General features: G+C 41.2%; 1 long non-coding RNA gene across 1 annotated transcript in view; it reads left to right on the top strand.

Annotated features, from left to right (window-relative positions):
• Positions 1-22844, top strand: part of Gm30305 — a 56466-nt gene extending 33622 nt beyond the window's left edge. The window contains exons 3-4 of the long non-coding RNA XR_879925.1: positions 7409-7617; positions 22421-22844. This is a non-coding gene — a long non-coding RNA (predicted gene, 30305). The remainder of the gene's footprint in view (positions 1-7408; positions 7618-22420) is intronic.
• Positions 22845-23144: the final 300 nt, after the last annotated feature.

Genomic DNA, 23144 nt, shown 5'->3' with positions numbered 1-23144 from the left:
GATTGGGAGAGATCTGAAGTCTGCAGGGCAGGAGAGCATGCTGAAATGGAGAGTTACTAGGTAATAGTACAAATAAAGGAACTGCAGACACAATTCCTTAGTTGTTATTGTCTTTATTTAAAGTCTTTTAAAGTGTGTGTGTGTGTGTGTGTGTGTGTGTGTGTGTGTGTGTGTGTGAGTGTGATGGCCTATTGATATGAGCATGTGAATACACTGCCCATGAAGGCTAGGAGAGAACTTTGGATTGCCTGGATCTGGAGTGACAGGTGGCTGTGAGCCATCCAACATGGGTTCTGGGAACCAAACACTTGTCCTATGGAAGGAAAGCATGTATGTTTAATCATTGCCATGTCACTATACCTCATTCATTCCTTGCTCTTAATAACTCCCTGTGATTAGAGGGCCTATTCTTATTACAAAGGGCATCTGCTCCACTCAGGTCTTAATCCATCTATGATAAATTACCTGTCATCTATCATTTGGTATCTTCTATATCTGTTTATCTCATCTATCTATCTATCTATCTATCTATCTATCGTCTCTCACCTGACATTTATTATATACTAGCTACTTATCAAGTGACTATCTGTGTTTGCCTTCAAAACATCATCTATATTAAACTGGACAAGCAGACACAGTAGCCTAGCTAAGGTGAGACATAATCATCCCTTATGCTCCAAATTTTATTCTTTCTCTTTTTGTCCTCTGTATTCTCTACTTAAATCCTTGTTAATTATTTGTTTAGATCAATTTGCTCTCTTTTTGTTGTATCCCAGATTCTCCATTCTCTTTAATTTCTCCACATAATAATCCATACACTTGATTCTAGGTCAGAGAAATACCTACACTCTCTTGAGACTTCCAAGTCTCAAACCCTTCCTGTTTCTAAATTGCCAAATAGAAACCAACTCAGTGTGACAGAATTACCAAAGAGTAGGTTTTTGTTTTGTTTTGGCATGCCAACAGTTCCAGCAATATTCTTTTTATAAATTAAAAAGAATTACAGAGAGTCATTCACTCAGCATCAATCTGTTTACCCTTTATTGCTTATTTACAAATGGAATTAAGTGGGGCTTAGCATAATTTACATTTAAATAATGAATAGCTTCCTACATCAATTATTCTTTATTGCATCTATTATTTGATTTTCAATAATCCGATGAAGTCGGCACAAAAATTATTATAGTTGTCATTAAACATGTTTGAATCTGAGACATCAAGGGATGCCTACAACCTACAGAGAGCTCAGCTTGGATCTTGTAGCTGTGTAAAAGCCCTTTTAACCACTGAGACAATACACAATATTGCTAACACACATGGCACCTATTATTCTGTTGCACAAATTAGGGTGGGTTTGCAGGTTAGTTTTGTGTCAATCTGACACAAGCTAGAGTTATTCAGAAGGAGGGAACCTCACTTGAGAAAAGATCTCCATAAGATCTGGCTGTAGCACATTTTCTTAATTAGTGAATGATGGGGGAGGGCTCTACCCATTGTAGATGGTATCATCCCTGGGCTGGTAGTCCTGGGTTCAATAAGAAAACAGGCTGAGCAAGCCATGAAGAGCAAGCCAGTAAGCAGTACCCCTCCATGACCTCTGCATCTGCTCCTGTATCCAGGTTCCTGCCCTGCGTGAGTTCCTGTTCTAACTTACTTAGATGATAAGTAATGCTGTGCAAGTGTAAGCAAAATAAACCCTTTTCTTCCCAACTTGCTGTTGGTAAAGGTGTTTGATAACAGCAATAGTCTCCTAAACTAATACATAGGGGTAACCACAGAGATCTATTCTTTGTTGCTAGTGATATTTAGGCAGAGGTTTTTACTTATAATCCTATGCTACAGATCCATTCATAATTTCTATGTGTGCACTTTCTGAAGATTTTACTGTGTGCTAAGACAGAACTGGTTGGTTTGACACTAATTTTTGCTTCTCTCTGGCTCTCTGGTTAAGTTCTAGGTCTTATCTCCTCATGTTCAGACCTACCAGGAAGCCCTGGATGACTTATGCCTTGGGGAAAACTAGTGTTCCTTGAAAGCAGACAATGATAAAACTGGATTATTTCCTGGAATCAGATAATCATTAGGAAAATGGGTCAGAGAAACCATTTTTTCCCTCTGAGCACTGCTAAACAGTAGATCTCAATGAAAATAGCATTTTTGGTGGAAGAGAGCAATTCTAGATGCTTCAATTGCAAACTAATTATCAGAGTAAATTAAAAATTTAAGCTTGTGCTAATTGAATCTGTAAAATGACAAAAATATTTTTTGTCAGTTTTGATTTCATGCTATAAGTTAAATATGATTTGCCCCAAGAGCTGCTGTTTGGAAGTTTGTTCTCTATGTGGCACATTTGATGTAGTGGGACCTTAAGAAGTGGAGCCTAGTGGGACACAGTTCCTTGAGGAACACTGACTGCTCTTGGAAGAAATGAAGAACGTGTTTGAAGTACTCTAGTTAGTAACTTGCATCACTCTGATAATTCACAAGAGTCCAGTTGTTATAAAGGAGTTCTGCTGATTCCTGAATTTCTCCCACCCCACCCCAGCCCATAAGTGTTCTATGTTGCTGTTTAATTTCTTTTGCTTGCATACACTTCCACCATGATGTGACACAGCCAGTGGCCGTCATCAGAATTCAGGGTGAACAGGACTGCCTGATTGGGACTTGCAGTCTAATTTGTCTTATAAAGTACAAACATGTATATATTAATTGCGATTGGTGTCTGTGAGGCTTTGCTTTATCTTAGAGCTTGGTCATATGTAACTCTGAATGTGGAAGAAATCAGAACCCTCCTGCTCCCAACTCCACACCTTGAAGAGTGGATTAAACACAGAATGGAGAAAATGCAGAACATGGAAGGAAATTATACCCTACTTACAGATTTTCAAAAAATCTGCAATGGGCACTAATTGAAAACCATGCCAGAACTCTTCTGCATGGTGCCCAAAACTTTTTTCACCACTTAGATGGTCCCTTCCTCTGTATAAGGGTTAGGGTTAGGGTTAGGGTTAGGGTTAGGGTTAGGGTTAGGGTTAGGCTTAGGCTTAGGCTTAGGCTTAGGCTTAGGCTTAGGCTTAGGGGTTAGGGTTAAATACCAGAGATAGTGCATTAAAAAATGATGTTTATATCTTATCTTCAAGACTCGACACCTGAGATAAAAAGTCAGTACAGTCAGTGTTATGGTTATGTTGGTGTGTGTGTGTGTGTGTGTGTGTGTGTGTGTGAGAGAGAGAGAGAGAGAGAGAGAGAGAGACAGAGAGAGAGACAGAGACAGAGAGAGAGAGAGAGAGACAGAGAGAGAGGTCTCTTCCTAGCTCTAGCCTGTGTGGCCTTTCTTTGCTGCATGCATTAGAAGGGAGACCTTGTGTCTCTTCATTAATTCTTTCCCTAGAGCTTCACTTTTATGACCTCATTGAGACCCAGTTCTCCCTCAAAGGTCTCCTCTCTCAGTACCATCACAGAAGAGATGAGACTTTCAACATGGGAACTTGTAGATGGGAGAAGGTCTGTACTCCTCCAATCCAGGCTTACTGGGAACCGTTCAAAGCAGTCCTTTGCTTCTTTCTTTGACACAGAATCTTGAGCTAAACAAACATTCTGATTCTATTGTGGGTAAGTAGTTATCTTTCTGTAACCGACTTATTCCAAGTAATAATAAAGCGCTCCCATGGTTTGAAGCTCTTTTATCCGAGCTTCTTCATATGTCGATATTTAAAACATATTTTTATTTAAAGGTATTGCTTCAGCCTAAGTGAAATATTCAACTTAAACAGAAATTTTGTTATCTGTGCAGCTAATAGCTAACTTGTACAGTATGACTTCTCTTTACCCAAGTATCTTTGCAGCAACACTAACTCTACTCATGTATCATACATGCATGACAGACGTGGAAGCCTTGAAAATACACGAGAAAAATATTATTATATTTGCATAAAATAAGCCTTTAATATATGTTGAAAATATCCCCCAGAAATTATGAAACAAAATGAAGGCCAGAACAAAAGTTGGGTCATATTCTCACTATCTATTGATTACATACTTATAAAATAAGGAAATGATAAGTTTCTTGGTAGAAAAGGGAGCAAAAATATGAGAAGAAACTTACAAGAGACAGAAAGTCAATAAGCATTAGAAAGAATACTCAAGCTTTATCAATTGTATAATGAAAAATAACTAAAAATCAAACACAATTTTCACCTCTAACTAAGGAAGGCAAGTTGCTGCACTCTGTACTGTCAGATAGACAAGGGAATGCCTTCTGTGCTATGAACAGTAGGAGGAAAATTAATGCCTTCTGATTAGTCTGCAAAAATGCCCATCTCAGTCATGGTTTAGTTGCCAAATATTCAAAGTATTTATTCTAAACCATGTGTCTTTGTCTAGTAAAATGTGATGTTATGTTTTGATCAATATTTATTTACATAATACCAAAGGAAAATCAATACAGACATTGATGAAATTCCCTGCATAAGAAATATTAAAATGTTGTACTCAAAACACAAAATTTAAGCACATAAATGAAACAAAAGAAGAGCAAAAGACTCCAGTGTAAATTTGACAGGAAATACCTTTACAATTTAGATGTGAAAATATGTATCATAAATGTAAATGTTAACTAGTATCAAAATATTTACATCCCCAAATATTACAGTAGATAGAACATGGAATGTGCATTAGAAAATATGCCAGTCACACAGCTGGGGAGTTTGCTTGCCTCTGCTTCTCCCAGAGACCCTTTAAGCCCAGAAGTCCCAGCTTCCCCTTTTGTTCCCAGCTATTGGCTCTCAGCTCCTTATTAAGCCAATCAGCAAGTGAAGAAGGTGTATTTTTACCAAATACCGAGGCAGGGGATGATCCGTAAGAATACCAAGATCTGGTCAGTCCTCAGCTCGCTGCTGTTTCAGCAATTGACAATTGAGTAATACCAAGACAACCTTCACAAAATGTACAAAAAGCTTATCTCACTAAGAAATGAAATGTTGGGCCAACTCATGGGTTAAAATGGGATGCAAGACTGAGGACCTGCGAGAGTTAGTTACCTTGGCTCCTTCAGGGAGCAGTTACTCATCAGACAAGGCTGGAAGTCCTCACATCTCTGCCTGGCAAGATTGGCCTTAGTGAGAGAAATGTTTGCCTGGGTAAAGTGTGAGGAAGAAGCCTTCACCACAGAACTGTTGTTAATGTTTAAAGAAAATCCAGTTGATGAAGGTAAACATGAGCTTTCATATTATGTACAGTAGAAGTTAGCATGGCAGTTTAATAAATATGATATATAGCTATATCAATATGGATAGTGCTAAATGTATACATGGTATGAATCAAAATGGTAGTTGTAGACAATGAAGAATTCTAACACACACACACACACACCATTTTATTTATTAAAAGATGTCCATGAAATCTATATTTTAAATGGCTCATGAGAAGCAGATAAAGGTAAAACTAGGTTGAAAATAGTGCTCATCAAACCCTTGTAAGGAATTACATCTATGCAAGCAGAGTACAGAATATTGCAAGGAACACAATAACTTTGGATTGTTCCTACTTGGAATGATAATTGTCAATAGTAGTCTTGTGTGAGTTACATTCCTTTTCAAGTCAAAAGTAGGATAATTAAGGTAGGGATAATAAACTGAAAATAAACTAATGTAACTTGGAGGAAAAAAATGGCACACCTGGGTATGATGGCACATACCTGAGGAATAGAGGCCTTGAGTGATATAATAAAACTATTTCAAAAGACATATAGAATACATGCAAATGACATGCATATGAGAAGAGTCTATTGATGGTAGTTGACAAAGGACAGTGAGGAGTAATTGCTGGTTATCACTAGTTTTACCACTAAAGTATTAAGTGCCCCTGTTGATGAAGTTATGACAAATTCCCTATGTTCTGTGGCGGTTTATGCTGGTGAAATCTTTTCAGAAGATAAACTTTTAATATATGTCAATTGTGTGATGTGATCACATCCTTTGAATAAGCTCTAAAACTATCTAATGTGGAAAAAATAAGCTTCTAAAAATATGCTCAGAATATTTGTGGGAATGTTATTCATAGTAGTTTATAGTTAGATACAGCATGAATGTCCTGCTGAAGCAATGCAGAGTCCTGCTGAGGAATAAATGATGTGGAAGCTTGTGATGCGTGTGTGTGTGTGTGTGTGTGTGTGTGTGTGTGTGTGTGCAATCTTGAATATGCACAGTGTGCATGTCTGTGTTACTCTGTGTGTGTGTGTGTGTGTCTGTGTGTGTGTGTGTTAGCTACAAACATACCAGATCACAAATAGAGACACTGGGCACTTTCTCCAGCATCTGCTCTCTGCCTAGATCCTTCTAGTTTTTCTTAGGGTTGAAACATTAGTCTTCTTACACATGACTGGGCACATTCGTGGGTCAGAGGGAACCCTCATGTCCCAGGGAACACATTAGATCAGCCTCCGAGGCTTCAGAGGAAAGAACTGAAGGTACATACAAACCAAGCAAATGAGGTGGTATCTTGAACTTGACTTCCATATCACAGACAGGCAGACAGGCATGGGTCTTTTCTTTCTTTTTAAGCACGGTACATTAGTCACACTTCAGGGAATGGAAAACAACTCCCAACATATGAAACAACGTAGGAATGCAGTGCTAAGTGATGTCTCCAGAGACAGAGTTCATTCACAGATAGCAGCTCTCTCGGGTCTTATTGGCCAAGGCACAGCAAGCTTGCCATGTCCGCATCCAGCGGTAGGGAAGGAAGAGTGAGTGGGAGCTGGCTCTGCAGCAGATGAATCTTGAAAACAAGAGGCTAGCTGGCCGTAGTTCCCGTGATGCTTAGCCAAGCTGATGAGGGTACCAGCCACTCAGTGTTTACCAAGGTCAAAACCAGACCAGAAACAGGATATCCTGGTGGCACACATTGTCACTAGAAGGATCCCTTGTTGCTACTGTGTGTGTGGCTCGTGAGGTATATTGCAGAGAAGTGTCTGTTGAGCTGCCTGGAGCCTGAAAATGTATGTCCATTTTGAACAGTGGTTCTCAATCTTCGTAGTGCCACAACCCTTTAATAAAGTTCCTCATATTGGAGTGACCCGCCCAATCATAAAATGATTATCATTGCTACTTCATAACTATAATTTTGCTACCGTTATGCATATTAATGTAAATATCTGATGTTTCTTATGGTCTGAGGCCACCCCTGTGATTCAAGGGGCGAGGAGTTCACATCTCCCCAGTTGGCAACTGCTGCTTTCGGGGTTTATCTTGTTCTTGCAGACAGTTTGGACCCTGCTTGTCATTGGTGTGAGTGGCCTACTCCCAAGGCTTTGCTGGTTATACCCAGGTGCTCACTTCTTCTGTCTCCTAACCTCAGCAAGTTGGGTAGGGGCGTCTCCATCTTCATCTTCTTTATTTTGTGTTCCAAGGTTCACTACAAGTGGGGAGCTTAGGATGGCAGCTACACCAGACGTCAGGAAGACTGTACTGCCTTGAGTCTTCAGTCCCTGGGAAAGCGAGTGGAATCGTGAAGAGCACTGTTCTGTGCCTTGGAAGGCGAAATGGAAGACTGCTGTGCCAATACTTAGGGCAAGACAGCCTGACCTCAAGGAAACTAAGAAACTGCATCAGATACAAGGTTGAACACGTTACTTTTTCATTTGCTAATTTTTTTTTATTGTGCTAAATACCTATCTTGAGTTTTAACAGTTCAAAGAATTGAAGACATGCTTCCAAAGGGCAGAGTCACAAAGGACTGTATTGAGAAGCAATGTGGAAATATAGAGTAGATACACTGTGAGGAACAGTAGGCCCTGAACACATGCAGAGCTGGAGAACATCTGATTATCACTCAAGGCTGCCTTCTTTAGTTTTGGGAGGAGAAGTTGTTTGTAAGGGCTGATGTACAGGTGGTTTTCAGTTTTGATTGACTGGCTTGCCTTGTGTAAGCCTTTATTCAATCCATAGTGTCTCCCCCCCCTCCCCCACAATGCATCTGATTTTAACCATTTGTATGCCCGGTCTTACATAAGCATAAGATGGGAAATAGGGAAATTTCCCTGGTTACCTAAAGACAGTTTGCCTTATTGTACATGCACCAAAATCCAGTGTCTACCAAGATGTAACCTCTGCTAGGGAGCTATACATTGTGATACTAGTTGTACTGTTTAAAGAGGACTGTTTGTAAAGGGGTCCTGGGCTAAGTGCTTTGCTGTGAAAGGAACATGTATAGGTAAAGCCCTATAGGATCCTATGTCACTACATTTCTTTTTTCTATATTTACCTGCCTCTCTGTGGCTGAAAGTAAGTGGGAATTTTGCAATCTGTTCAAACAGTTCCCATGGCAGTTTCTCTACTACCAGAGAAGTGTCCTCTTGTGCGGGCAAAGGATCATGTGTCAGAAGTCACTACAGCTGACTTTAGTGGTCTCTTCATCCAGGCTGAGTGATCCCTTTCTTTCTAGTCTTTGAAGAAGCCCTTTTCGATTAGATGTCATGCATGCTGCATCATGGGAGTCCTACAGCTTGGGCCAGCATTCCCACTAGATTGCTGCTGTTTCTTATTGTTGCAATTATGAAAGGCTTCATGTGATTTCAGTGAACAGGACAAAGACCATTTTTAGAAATCCGTGTCAATACCTAGTGATGGAGTGATCCTGGTACACCTCTAATCATTGACTCAGTATCTCCATGTACAGCCATTACACCAGTTCTCTCATCTCATCGCAAGCTGGCTTTTTCTTGTCTTCCATCTTCCAGAGAGCATCTACCAGACCTACCCTTCCTCGCAGGACAGCACTCTGCCTTCCGTATAGCACCTAGTCAGTAGTCACTTATTGCAGTTCACAGAGTTAAATGTTCCCCGATGTATCTCTCAATCCAGGGCATCAAGGTGACCCACTAAAGTCCTTGCAGTATGAGTTCTCTGTTTCTTCCAGGATAAGCTTTACATCTAGACTCTGAAGGAGGTGCCCCTCAATCCTTTCTTTCCCCCTTTTAAGATTATTTTTAAATTGTGGCTAGAATATATAAAACATAAAATTCATATTTTTTGTAGTACAAAGTTTAGTATCTTTTAGTGTGTTCAAAGGTTTGTAAATACCAGGAGTATAAATCCAGAACACTATCAAATATTAAGGAGAAATAGCACAGCTTTTAGCAGGCATCTCCCTGTATTCTCCTTTTCTACCCTTGGGAGCTACAGTTTATTTCCCAAATATACAAATGTATCTGCCCTCCCATGTCCTGTAAATGGTATCATTTTGATCTTAAAGTACTTGTAATTTCAATTCATCAGTGTATTCATTGATCTGAGTAATTGACTAATTCATCTTATAATCCCCATCAGGAAACAATAACAGCAAAACCAGTTCCTTCTAAAAAGATGAAAACCACCTACACAGGGACTCCCAAGTCAATATTTCTTTACGAAAGTAAGTCACAATAATAACGCGGTCTCCCACTCCCAAAACCACAGCCCCATCTCTGGTGCCGAATGTTGACATTAAATGGATGATCACATACAGATCTATAGTCTTAACCTGTACACTGTTCCACAGCCAGCTCCTCTCTGAGGATAAAGAGCCCAGGCTCTAAAGTGATGACTCTGCTCAAAATCTCATCTCCCTGTATCCAAGATGCTTAATTTGAGACCAATTAATACACTTTCATTATTTGCAAATTAATATTTATTTGACAGGCTATAGATTTAAAGGTAGCACATTTAGTGTGTCTCTTTTTGTTTTTCTGTCTCTTTCACAATACATCTGACCTCAGGGATATGAGGGCATCCAGAAAACAACGAGAACTGCAGTGGAATCCTCCTTTGGGAGCACTGTCTGTGTGTTCTGTGGTAGTAACACTGGTGCTCATAGGTTAAAACCCAAGTCTCCCCAAACTGCACAATGTTGTTGTTTTGATCTAGCATCTAGCCAGGTTGCTCATGCTAAACTTGAACTCATCACCCACTAAATATGTATTTCATAACATCACACCACTCCATAGGACAGTTGTGGGAAACTGGAGAAGGCTGAAGAAGGCTCACACTGTAGCTCTCACTCAAAGCCAGCATCCTTGTAACAGGAAAGATGGCCTGAGGCTCATGAGGTTTAGTGTTTTGTGGCTAATCTCTTCTGATCATCTAGCTTCCATTGGAACTCATTCTTTACATTTTCAAGATTCTGTTAGTCCTTAGCAAAGGATGTGTTGTCACATCCAGAGGAGACACAAAATATATCACAGCACAGGCCCTAGGGGCAGAACTCACAGCCACTCTTGTAAATCCCATCCGGATTTTAGCATCTCAGATATTGGACTGGAGGGATGCCAGAGAAGAGGGGGATGTAACTTTAATTTTTCAAACCCTACTTTTAATGATGGTTTTTAAACACTTTAATCGCCCTTGCAGCCTACCACCCACCAGAGGTAGTGGAAAAGAAAGGATATGGGGAAGCAGGCCCGTTTAGAAAGGTTCTTTGGAGCAACTCCCATCTGTGTTTCTGGAAATTAGCAGCTCAGTTCACAGGTGAGCAGCAGCATCTCGGTCCATTCACAAACACTTCACAGATACACCAGCAATCCAGTTTGGTATCGTTGGGATAGCAAATGAAAGTCAGCATGGGTGGCACTACCTAGCAGAGGCCTCAGCACAAGTCAGCAGGAGTGACCAGAGCCAACAGGAATACCAGGAAATGTTCTCACCTGTGTCTCTCTCAGTGAAGTGAAGATCAGTGAAGACAAGAGACCCACAGTCATTGCACAGCTAGCTCTGTAGGCAAGCCTGGGTCAGCCGCAGTCACTGGCCATCAAGCTCTATTTATACTCTCTCCAAACATCACGTGTCCTCCACAGGTCTTGCCTCAGCCTGTGCATCTGTCTCAGCTGACTTCACTCTGCCAATCAACTCAAGTTTGTGGAAGCCACAAGAAACTGCAGCGCACCACCAGAAGTTTTTGGTTCCTTTCTCTCTATGAAGTCCTGACTACACAATGTAAGATGGACCAATACAAGCATGTGGTTAATGAAGAATCCTTCACCATGTGTCCTTTCACGTGCTTGCTTTAGCAGAACATCCTTTCTCCTATGTCTGCTTCAGGAAAACATTCCTTCATGGATCTGCCTTAGTCTTTCACCTGTGCCCACTTCAGGAAAACACTCCTTCACGTGTTTGCTCCAGAGAAATACCACCCAACACAACTGATTTGCCAAAGAACCCTTAAGTTTCCACTTCAGGGAGATGTTGACTTTAGGGGTTCCCAGTCCCCTGGGAACATTTTCACCAACCTGCAAGGATGTGTTCAAATATTTCCCCATGGTGAACTGGGCGTCAGCCTGGTTTTTACAGCTCTCAGGTTCTTAGTGTCCTAAACCAATTTGAAGCAGGAAATAAATATAATTATGAAACAGCAAATATCCCTTACACTCCACCCAGGTCCAGAAGAGCTAACGAACCTTGTACACTAGTGGAAACAAGCAAAAGAGAATGCAGTATTTTGTTTACACTGCCCTGTTACCCCCAAAGCATAAAGGCCCTAGATAGATAGCCTTGAACGATTCTCATCGGGGTAGAATGGAGAATACTGAACTTTAGATCTCTTTATCTTTCTACAGTCCAATAATTTCCTTCTTCCTCAGTTATACTGCCCCAGGCTGAGTTATGGTCCAGGACTCCAGGGCATAGCCCAAGCCCAAGGCCAAGAAGGTAGTTACAGTACTCTAGATCCACTGGGTAGAAAAATGCACCCAAGCCACAGAGTGATCCATCTGCCCCTCCAAAACATTTTCTGCTAGGAATCTCTGTCTAAACCAGTAACAGTCTGGTCTACACACAAAGTGGGCAGCATGCTCTGAGCAGACCTGCTGGGAATGTGCAGAGTACTCTTGCTTCCAGTTGTTATTCCGAGTGATTAGACAAACTGCCAGACTCTGAACAAAGCAGTCGGCATTCATTAGCAAGGCACTTGCTGGAGATTCCATAATTCTCCGCTTGAGACAGTAGCCCCAGCCTTATGAATTCAAAAGGGAAGAGCTGTGTTTTTGGCACAAATTGGTCGAGTTTCAAGATTTCTGTGATAGACCCCTGCACAATCATAATGTTGGGCTGAAAGAAATGTGTTTCCAATAAGCAGTATTTACTGGGGTTTAACAGTGTTGTAATGGTTACCTGTCTATTAGATGGTAGTCAAAGCTAAGGAAATGTGTTTTTAATAACCAATTGGCATTTCAAATACAGAAGATAACTGCCATGTGAAATCTGAGCCTGGATCCAACCCACACTTCAAACTTGTTCTTGAGAGTTCATTCACGAGGCTGAGACATAGGTGATCGGGCACTGTGCAAAGGATATCAAAAGGCTTAGAGTTTTGATTCCTCCCTCATGTACGTTCTCAAATTTTCTCTTTTCCTTCTCCCTTTTCCCTCGTTCCTGCCTAGTAGTTATTTTAATACTCCTTTTGTAATATCTCATTGGATTCAATTCTCTCCATGTGAAAAAAATCAGAATTATCCTTAGCTCTTTTAACTCCTTTCTACAGAAGTAGGTGGGGAGAAGTGGTGGGGTTTCTTTAGAGCCAGTGCTTTCTATTGCTTTGCAACAATAGTTTCAGCCACTTGCTCCCTAAACCATCTTAAAAGCAGCCATTCTCCAAAGGTGCCCCAGGCATTCCTCACTGTCTCTTGCATACGTGCATTTTATCTAATCTTCATAAAACACTCGCTCGGTGCCCGTGCCACAAAAATCAAATGCTCAAGCCTTGTGCCAATGCTTTCTAGGAATTATAGGTCAGAGAGGAATGAGGTTCAGCTAAATCATAATGACAGTGGACAAACACCGTTCCCAGGGGTCTGCAAGAAGCTGTTGCCCAACACAGAGCCAGCTGGTGGGGACTACAGGAAGCCCCAAAAAGGCTGCTGTGTCAGAACTGTCGCCTAGTGTTAACAGCACTGAGGACGCTCTTCTCTTGTGTGCCTCTTAGCTCATAAGACACATGACCTGACCATTGCCATCCTCAGTCTTTTCACCATACATGCATTATCCATCTGCCTAGAACGTCCTTTCCTTTCCCTTCTCAATGGCTATGTCCTGCTCATACGATGTAGTTCAGCTCCCATCAAAAGGAGTCACATAAACATCTTCTCATTCATTTTTATGCCCTCCCAGGATCATACGGTGCCCAGACCTTCTCATTCTCTTGAATAGTTTCTAGTGTTCCTTAAGCACCAGGGGCACTCTAGAATGACCCTGCGAATATAATGGTTCCTGTCTGACTTGCCCTAAGAGGAGTGCCTCCCCATGAAGGTTGGAGTTCTCACAGGGATCTCAGAATATCGCAAGAGCAGGAAGGAGTGTCCAGAACACCTCTGGAGCTCAGCTTAGAAAAGAATTTAAATCGAACTTTGGCAATGATATGCAGCACCCTCAGTCATATGGTCTAATGTGGTATTTGGCATGCAATTAACTACAGCCTTGCCAGCCCTGCAGCAAGGCAGATAATGGGGAGAAGCCTGAGGCAGGAGGAATGCTGCTGTTGCTAATGTTGCTTCAAAGCCTCTTAGGAAAGAGCTCATTATGAGCATGCTCCTAACTCCCTGCCTCTGCCAAGTGTCAAACTTCATTAAGGGGGTGGAGGAAGATCAGTTGCAGAGCAGTGCTAGTCTGGGCCAAGCCTGTGCATATGTGTGTGGGGTGCTCCCCATGCGCCCCCCCCCCCCGAGGGGGGGCTGACCAGGACACAGTTAGCAATTCCTCAACTGCAGTTGAACTTGACAGGCTGTGAGCTTCTTGCCCAATTGATCCATGCAACACGTGCACATTTTGAAAAGTGGAGATGTGTTGAGAGGTGGTTCAGTACTTCATTGAAATTTCTGATTGAATTGCTTACCATAGTGCCCTCTCCTCCTGGGCAATTCCCATGGCCTCATGGCAGTACTCTTGCTTGCTTTAAAATTCTTGTTTGTTGGAAGCAGTTTCTTCTGTTAGCAATGATGGTGATGATCTTGCACATTAGAACACCTTTGAAGAAAGAGTATTCAGCTTTCTGATTTTTTTGTTTTGTTTTGTTTTTCTTTTTTGTTTTGTTTTTCTTTTTGTTTGTTTCTTTTGAGTTTTTTTTTTAAATTGTTTTTGGGATTCTTTTTGAACACTCATGTTAAATGACTGAGTTTCAGGCCTATTAAAAAATCATGAAATTAGACACTATCATGCCACTTATTATACTAAAAGAAACAGATTCAGGAAGAACAAAGTGTTCCTGAGGGTCCCTCAGGTGGGGACCCCAATAGATTTCTCACCTCAACCATTGCACCTCACAGTATAGATCCTGGTAATGTCTGAGGAATGGTCTAGACACAGAGAAATATATGAGTCAAATACTCTTTTTTTTCTCTTTTTTTTAATTAGGTATTTTCCTCGTTTACATTTCCAATGCTATCCCAAAAGTCCCCCATACTCACCCCCCCAATCCCCTACCCACCCACTCCCCGTTTTGGCCCTGGCATTCCCCTGTACTGGGGCATATAAAGTTTGCAAGTCTAAAGGGCCTCTCTTTCCAGTGATGGCTGACTAGGCCATCTTTTGATACATATGCAGCTAGAGACAAGAGCTCCGGGGTACTGGTTAGTTCATATTGTTGTTCCACCTATAGGGTTGCAGTTCCCTTTAGCTCTTTGGGTACTTTCTCTAGCTCCTCCATTGGGGACCATGTGACCCATCCAATAGCTGACTGTGAGCATCTACTTCTGTGTTTGCTAGGCCCTGGCATAGTCTCACAAGAGACAGCTATATCTGGGTCCTTTCAGCAAAATCTTTCTAGTGTATGCAATGGTGTCAGCATTTGGAAGCTGATTATGGGATGGATCCCTGGATATGGCAATCACTAGATGGTCCATCTTTTCGTCACAGCTCCAAATTTTGTCTCTGTAACTCCTTCCATGGGTGTTTTGTTCCCATTTCTAAGAAGGGGCAAAGTGTCCACACTTTGGTCTTCATTCTTCTTGAGTTTCATGCGTTTAGCAAATTGTATCTTATATCTTGGGTATCCTAAGTTTCTGGGCTAATATCCACTTATCAGTGAGTACATATTGTTCGAGTTCCTTTGTGATTGGGTTACCTCACTCAGGATGATGCCCTCCAGGTCCATCCATTTGCCTAGGAATTTCATAAATTCATTCTTTTTAATAGCTGTGTAGTACTCCATTGTGTAAATGTACCACATTTTCTGTATCCATTCCTCTGTTGAGGGGCAATAGCCAAATACTCTTTTTAAAATCTAAAATTTTAACATAGTCACGGACAAGAGCATAGATTAGAATATGACATACCAGCAAGCAACACAACCTGCTGAACATGGCTTCCAGGATGGGCTATATACATCTCTTGAAAGATATCTCTAAGGGTGGATTCTTTACAGTTACACACTCAAGCTTCTCATTGGTTTAAAATGACCATGTTTTTGTAATTTGACATAATATATAGTTTTATAGATTTTGTGTTTCGTACTAAAGTTTATTGCTTGATTCTTAAGATCTTATGCCTAAGAAGGGGCAAAGTGTCCACACTTTGATCTTCGTTCTTCTTGAGTTTCATGGGTTTTGCAAATTGTATCTTATATCTTGGGTATTATAAGTTTGTGGGCTAATATCCACTTATTAGTGATAACTCAGTACATATCATGTGAGTTCTTTTGTGATTGGGTTACCTCACTCAGGATGATGCTCTCCAGGTCCATCCATTTGCCTAGGAATTTCGTAAATTCATTCTTTTTAATAGCTGAGTAGTACTCCATTGTGTAAATGTACCACATTTTCTGTATCCATTCCTCTGTTGAGGGGCATCTGGGTATTTTCCAGCTTCTGGCTATTATAAATAAGGCTGCTATGAACATAGTGGAGCATGTGTCCTTCTTACCGGTTGGAACATCTTCTGGATATATGCCCAGGAGAGGTATTGCGAGATCCTCCGGTAGTACTATGTCCAATTTTTTGAGGAACCGCCAGACTGATTTCCAGAGTGGTTGTACAAGCTTGCAATCCCACCAGCAATGGAGGAGTGTTCCTCTTTCTCCACATCCTCGCCAGCATCTGCTGTCACCTGAATTTTTGATCTTAGCCATTCTGGCTGGTGTGAGATGGAATCTCAGGGTTGTTTTGATTTGCATTTCTCTGATGATTAAGGATATTGAACATTTTTTCAGGTGTTTCTCAGCCTTTCGGTATTCCTCGGGTGAGAATTCTTTGTTCAGCTCTGAGACCCATCTTTTAAGGGGGTTATTTGATTTTCTGGAGTCCACCCTCTTGAGTTCTTTATATATATTGGATATTAGTCCCCTATCTGATTTAAGATAGGTAAAGATCCTTTCCCAATCTGTTTGTGGCCTTTTTGTCTTATTGACGGTGTCTTCTGCCTTACAGAAGCTTTGCAATTTTATAAGGTCCCATTTCTCGATACTCAATCTTACAGCACAAGCCATTGCTGTTCTATTCAGGAATTTTTCCCCTGTGCCCATATCTTCGAGGCTTTTCCCCACTTTCTCCTCTATAACTTTCACTGTCTCTGATTTTATGTGGAGTTCCTTGATCCACTTAGATTTGACCTTAGTACAAGGAGATAAGAATGGATCATTTTGCATTCTTCTACATGATAACCACCAGTTGTGCCAGCACCATTTGTTGAAAATGCTGTCTTTTTTCCACTGGATGGTTTTAGCTCCCTTGTCAAAGATCAAGTGACCATAGGTGTGTGGGTTTATTTCTGGGTCTTCAATTCTATTCTATTGGTCTACTTGTCTGTCACTATTGGACATTTTGCCCCTTCTTAGAATCAGGAACAAAACACCCATGGAAGGAGTTACAGTGACAAAGTTTGGAGCTGAGATTAAAGGATGGACCATCTAGTGATTGCCATACCAGGGCATACATCCCATAATCAGCCTCCAAATGCTGACACTATTGCATACACTAGCAAAATTTTAATGAAAGGACCCTGATATAGCTGCCTCTTGTGAGGCTATGCCAGGGCCTAGCAAACACAGAAGTGGATGCTCACAGTCAGCCATTGGATGAATCACAGGGCCCCCAGTGGAGGAGCTAGAGAAAGGACCCAAGGAGCTAAAGGTATCTGCAACCCTATAGGTGGAACAACAATATGAACTAACTAGTACCCCCCAGAGCTTGTGTCTCTAGCTGCATATGTATCAGAAGATGGTCTAGTCAGCCATCAGTGGAAAGAGAGGCCCTTTGGTCTTGCAAACTTTATATGCCTCAATTCAGGGGAACACCAAGGCCCAGAAATGGGAGTGGGTAGGTAGGAGGGGGGGAGGGTATGGGGGACTTTTGGGATAGCATTGGAAATGTAAATAAAGAAAATAACTAATTAAAATTTTAAAAATTTCTCTAAAAAAAAGATTTTATGACTAGCAATCCTATCCTACCAGATTTACAAATACACATAAAGTAACTTAACCTAAACTATACTCATTTAAAATTCATGACCATTCAAACATAGATATTTTCCTCTTGTTTGGTTCATATGGAAAGTAAGTAACTGGGAAGCACAAACGTTACATGTACTGAGGAAAGTATATGTTTCAATCATTTGACAATGGACCTAATATGATATGATTTCATGAATTTATTTAATTAAGGAAACCCTCTCAGGGTTCTTATGAACCAACAATTATTAGCTTAACCTCTGAGTGCAGTATAGTCTTAAGAGTCATAGTGGAAGTTCATTAATAAATTATTTGCAAAACTTAACTGATTTAGGGCTATAATCAAAACTCATACTATTCAACAATACCGGGGAATTCGGGGATTGGAGCCAGAGTGAGCAGGTTTGATTCCAGCAGGCACCACTTTGAACTGATTGCCCTTGAACAAATGACTTAATCCCCATGAGTGTCGTCATCCTTAGAGTGGGACATTTCTGAGAATGAAAGAGGGCGTTGTTCATTACTTGGGAGCAATAAACTTAGTCAAGGACTGGCTGGGCCAGCCAGCCAGATCGCTACTCTGTCAGAATGTCATTTACTTCTTTCATTTCTAATCTATGGCTTTATCTTGGCTGTCAGTAAAAAGCGTTTTGTTTCATTTTTCTAGTGTTGCTTTCGACTCAAAAGCATCAAATCCTTATCCCAGTGCCATGACATCATCCTGAATCTGTCACAGTCAGTTACAAGGCTATCCCTATTAAGGTTATGAAGCCATACGTCCAGGTATAAAAAAGTCTTACAGTTAAGTTGGGAGCTTCATATGCAATTCGACACCTTCTGGTCCTTAATATCAGACCTCACATGGCTCTAGGGGAGGACAAAGGTGGGCTCTCACCTTCCCCTTTGCTTGTTATCCATTCTCCGTTCTCTTCTCAGGCTGCAGCTTCTCACTCCTCTCAGCAGGAGAGCTGAGAACTATGTATGGGAAAGGCCTGTCCCATCTGTTCCATGACTCCTCCAGTATACACTCCTATACTGCCAAATGTCTTTGCCAAGCACTGGGGAGATAACTCAGCTGGTCAAGGGCTTTCTGACAATCATGAAGACCTAAGTTCCAGAAACTGTGTAGTAAAGCCAAGTACAGCATAGGTCTATCATCCCGGTGCTGGGAAGGCAGAGGCAAGAAATCACTGGGTCTCACTAGAAGCCTAATCAGTCACTAAGAAACCCTGGTAGGTGGATCCTGAAGACCAACACATGAGCTTGACATACAACAAGCTCACACCTCCACATACAGGAAAGGCTATACTTACAAAAGCACACTCATGAACAGACACATGCACACTACAAATACACATGCATGCACACACACTCCACACACACCACAAATGCCTGTGCATGCACACACACCATTCCTCACATGCCACAAATACACATGAATCCATACACATACATGCCACAAATACACATGCGTGTACACACACAAACACAAACAACCCCACATACACATACCACAAATACACATGCACGTACACACATACTACTAATACATATGCATGCACACACCCCCCACAAACACACACACACACACACACACACACACACACACTTTACCAGTGCTAGCAGTAGTGACACAGACTTTTTTTGTCACCAGGCATTGCCACTTGATTGTTTATCCTTGATTGTTTGAGGGAAATAAATTCTATATTGTTCACTTGATACTTTTTAAAATGATGAATAAATACCATACCTAGAAATAATGTTAGCTTTAAAAATGTTCAAGATTTATAAGCTCTGATTTATAAGCTCCAGAGTATATATTTAACATTCTAAAACACACGTGCTTTCCAGTTTTTTCATGTGTGTTATATATTCATGTGTAGATAGTGTTCTCAGGCATGTGGGCACATACTATGTGTGGATGCACACATGCGCATGTCAAGGCTTCAGGTTGATGTCATGTGTCTTCCCTTGATCTCCACCTTATCTATGGACTGCATCTGTTGTTGAACCTATAGCTGTTTGAGCTCCTGGGGCAGCCGGCTTACCAAAGGAATCCTTGTCTATCCTGCCTGATCTAGGATTTCAGGCAGAACATCACATCAACATGGCTTTGGCCTGGGTGCTGGGGATCCAAACTCCAGCCCTCATGCCTGCACAGCAAGACCTTTACCAAGCATGTCATTTTTTCAACCCATGACTACTGGTTAAAAAATACCACTGTATTTTGAATGAAGCTGAAAGGGTAGAGATTTCTCATATACCACCTGCCCTGTATGTGGAAGACCTTCCCATTACCATCCACTGTCACCAACTATTTGTCACTACATTAACACCTCAGTACCACCCACAATTGTAGTTTATGACACTGCCAGGGTATGTCTCCTGTGTGATTGAACTAATGGCTTATATCTTGTATCTCCCATTACTACATCATATAAAATGAGCTTTCCTAAGATCTTCCGAGCCCTGTCAGGCCAGCCCTACCCTTGCCCCTGGGTACTGCGAATCTCTCTACTCCTTCTGAATGTTTACCATTCCCTCCAGTTTTAATTGAAAAAAATACTGCAGATAAAATTTGGTTATGTTTCAAAGCTGTAGTACCTATATACTCTAAATATTAATAAACATTTTAAATTTATATAAGTGGTAAAATGTGTTTTAATATACATCCTTAATCAATCACATGGGAACTTTGTATTATATCTATACCAATAACTACATTTTCAAAACACTTTCTCTAGTCTGTATAATTGTATAGAGCAGTGGATTACATTGTGGTTTTATATGCATACCATATACTTTGATTGTATTTGCTTCCATTATTGTGTCTTATACATTTTTCTATTTATTTTATTGGTATACAACATTCCATATTTTATATATGGTTCTGAGAAACCCTGTGAACTGCTACCATGTTTCTGAGGTTGCCTGTTAAGAACTGCCCCAGTCAACATTCTTTTCATGCCATCCTGTAACTTTAGGTGAATATTCCATGAGAATATTTACTTTAAAGCAGACTTTCTGGGCCGTGCACTGTGAGTATTTTCACTGTATGAGTTATTGACAAGATGCTCCGTAGGGTGTTTCCTATCTCAGTCTTACCTGTCAGGAGTGAGCCTCTTGATTTCTCCACATTCCCACATGGGTGGTATGACCTCACTTCGATCAGTCTGACTGCTGAGATGTTTCAGTTCGACTAACTTGGCCTGAAGCTGTCTCCCTACCTGCAAACTCACAGAAATGCAACTTAAGAGAAGGAAGGCTAACGCATCAGTAGCTTCAGCCAATCACAACAGAGGAGCCTCAGCCAATCATATCCTCTCAGAGAAGCCTCAGCCTACCGGTATCCCCTCATCTAGTCAGCCCATGAAACATTGGGAAAAAAGCGAAGAGATAAAAGTTAACTTTGTAACTGCTGCCCCTGCGATAGAGGAGGGACAATGCGCAACCTCTTCTGCTTCCTGCTGCCATGGGAGTCACATGTGCTCTTTGCCCAGTTGAATCTGTTAAGCGTATACCTGCAGGGTCTTTCCTCGCAAGATATAAAACTGTACTTTCATGTACTTTCTGCCTTACTATATGCTGTTAGGTTACTTTTGCTTGCGATACACAGTGGCTGCTGGTACATTCCTATTTCCTAATTTCTCTTGCATGATCTTTTCTCACTTGTGGTTGAAGGTGCTAGCTTTGACTTGTAATTGATCCACCATCACCGTGCAAAGGGTTGCCTTGATTGCGTCCTACCTCAGACTTTAGGTTTTCTCCAGGGTTTTGGACACTTAGAAATGTTAATTTGTAAGACCGTTAGACATCAGCCTTCTTCATGACGCATCTAGTATTCTTGTGTTTATCCTTAGAAGTCAGGGATGGAGGCAGATGTGAACACAGAGTTTCGTTTAGGTGAAGAGAGAGACTGTTATGAAAAATCCCATCCTTTATGACATTAATACTTCTAAATAGAAAAAAAAGACAAAATTCTACAATAACATTTAAAACGTGTGGTGGTGGTGGGGATAAAGAACTGTCAGGATTTTAAAAGCATAGGTGATTTTTCTTGCTGGTTTAACACAGCTACTTGCCTAGTCCCAGCTTTTTGCTTCAAGAACATTACCAGTTCAATGGTCTCCAAAACAGTGTTTATTGCAATAATTTCTGTATGTCACATTAAAACAAGAAAATATCCCCTTATAGACTATTTTGTGCTAGTGTGGATGTAGGTGGCATATAGTATACATACCATCTAGTATACTGATGACCAATAAACTAAGGTCATTCTGAGAATACCCTGACCCCAGAGAAATATAATTAACACAACATAAACATAAAAAGAAGTGATTAGGCTCTTCCAATGAGCGGCACATAAAGTCCCTGGGTGAACACAGGGAGCCTTCTTGGTATTACACACTGACACCCTCTGACTGATATTTCCTGTGTGTAAATGCCACCCCATCTGTTAGTGTCAGAACTGATTATTTAAGAGTCGTCCAGATGCCGTACTTTCTGGGTCTGAGTCTCTGGCTTCCTGGATACTATCTATTTAGTGACCAAGTTCTATCGTTCTGCACTGTTTTAGGACAGGACATCGGGCAAGAAACCCAAGATTCATGGAAGAGGTTTGAGGGGCACATGCCTGCTATGGAGAAAACCATGCTTTGCTACTGGGCCCCAGGAGATAAAAGCTCTGCATAGATGATTAATCCCCAAGTGACCAGCCCGAAGACAGCAGGAGACAAAGATTTCATTCCATAATTACTGCCTGTTAAGATGTCTCCAAACCCAGGCAGTAAGAGACACAGAACGAGAAGTGCTCTGTGATTTCCCCCATTGAAAGCAAGCTCTCACTGAGACAGGATCCTTTACAGTCTTCCCAGAGGCTCGATAGCCATCTGCTCTGGGCTTTCTGCTCTGTGTCAGGCTGTCTCCAGATCTTATTTTGGTTGTTTCATTGACTAGAGATTATTTTCTCAATTTTCCCCAAAGCTGTTGGAATAATGTAATTATTTTTGCTTTGTAGAGAATGAATTACTTTTTGGTGTCTGGTTTGAGTGCCGACGCGCCTCCCTCCCCCAATCCTGCAGAGGAGGAAAGAGAACAAGTCGCTTTAAAGTCTCGGGTGCCTTGTGCTCAGCAGGAGACTGGGCTTTCAGTGCAAGCCTTCACTTAGCCCCTGACATGGCTCTGTGAGTTCGGTGTTCAGATCCACAGTTTGTACCGATCTGTCAACAGGATGCAGCGAAGATTCGTTCCCTCAGTTTGCAGGCGGGCCGTGGGAAGGTTCATATCGATCGATCGATGTTTGATGGACCCTCAGTTCCTTTTGTTTTGATTGTCCCACACTGATTTCCACCTGTTTGATGGCCCTGCTAAAAAGTGAAAACAGTTGAGCCATTCTGACCAAACTCTGGTACCTTTCTTAGTATACTTCAAGGCACAGAAACCAAGCAGAATAAATTAGATAGCTATACACGTTCTTGTGTTCTGTTTCATTGATCACCCAATTGTTTAAATGAAGAATGAAAATAGTGAAGCTTCTAAACATTGAGAACTGGGCATAATCAGGCACATTATCACAATGAAAGAAACCCTTTCAGAACCACTTGCAGGAATGGATTACATGCCATAGGAAGTAGAACTTTCCTGTAAGCAGATTTTTGTCATAAACAAAATTTCCAGGGCATTCATTTCTGGCAATAGAATGATATTTTTTTAAGTTCTTCAAGCAGCTGGAGAGCTGCTGC

Source organism: Mus musculus, chromosome 11, assembly GCF_000001635.26.
Source record: "Mus musculus strain C57BL/6J chromosome 11, GRCm38.p6 C57BL/6J".
NCBI lineage: Eukaryota > Metazoa > Chordata > Mammalia > Rodentia > Muridae > Mus > Mus musculus.
This window is presented reverse-complemented; position numbering and strand designations above follow the sequence as displayed.